The sequence below is a fragment of the Orycteropus afer genome, unplaced genomic scaffold (assembly GCF_000298275.1).
Source record: "Orycteropus afer afer isolate SDZICR_OR568_19922 unplaced genomic scaffold, OryAfe1.0 scaffold01542, whole genome shotgun sequence".
Classification (NCBI taxonomy): Eukaryota; Metazoa; Chordata; class Mammalia; order Tubulidentata; family Orycteropodidae; genus Orycteropus; species Orycteropus afer.
The window spans coordinates 25,305-26,542 of record NW_006923129.1 but is presented as its reverse complement, the minus strand read 5'-3'; positions in this window follow the sequence as shown (position 1 = coordinate 26,542).

Below are 1,238 nucleotides of genomic sequence, written 5' to 3'. Positions count from 1 at the left end.
GTCGTTCAAATCCACCAGCCACTCCTCAGAAGGAAGGTTGGGCAATCTACTTCCATAGTGATACTGCCTTGGAAACCCAAGGAGGGGTCACTTGAGTCGGGTCCAACTCAACAGCAGTGTAGTGTATTTTGTTTGGTAGGCATATGGCTACAATGCATATGACTGCATTGTTCTTCAGCATAGATCTTGAAACATTCTTTCTGACAATGTGACGCCAATTCATCTTCATTTTGTCATACCCAGCATAGCAGACTATATGATTGTCTGATTCAAAATGGCTAATACTTGTCCATTTCAGCTCACTAATGCCTAGGATATTGATCTTTATGTGCTCCATTTCATTGGCGACAACTTCCAGTTTTCCTAGATTCATACTTGGTACATTCCACATACTGATTTTTTTTTTCTTTTCTGAAAATTTACTCATTCATAAAGTTATCAAGGTACAAAACAACAATACAAAAGGTGTTATTAAAAATGCAGCCTGGCAGCCAACAAACACATGAAGAAATGCTCACGATCATTAGCCACTAAAGAGATGCAAATCAAAACAATAATGAGATACCATCTTCCCCAGCACTAGCTGCAAAGGTCAACAAGACAGAAAATAACAAATGCTGGTGAGAATGCAGAGAGATTGGGACTCTTGTACACTGCTGGTGGGACTGTAAAATGCTACAACCACTGTGGAAAGCAGTATGGTGATTCCTTAAAAAGGTGGAAATAGAAATACCATTTGATCCAGCCATTCCATTACTAGGTATATATCCTAAAGAAGTGAGAGCCATGACAAGAACAGACACATGCACACCCATATTCATCTCAGCACTATTTACAACAGCCAAAAGATGGAAACAACCCAGGTGTTCATCAACTGAGGAATGGATAACCAAACTATGGTACATACACACAACGGAATACTATGCAATGCTAAATTAGAATAATGTAGAATCTGCAAAACACTGCATAACATGGATGAACTTGAATGACATTATGCTGGCTGAAATAATTCAATCACAAAAGGACAAATATTGTATTAGTCCATTATTGTAAAAGTCAAGGAATGGTTTATATATGGAAGGAAATTTTTTTGGTGGTTACCAGGGGTGGAAGGGTAGGGAAGGGAACACTGTTAGATAGGTAGAGATAAGTATTGATTTGGGTGAAGAGAAGGGCAATGTACCAAATGTGAGTGATGAACATGGAGGCATTGAGAAAGAGGAAGACATAGAGAGGTA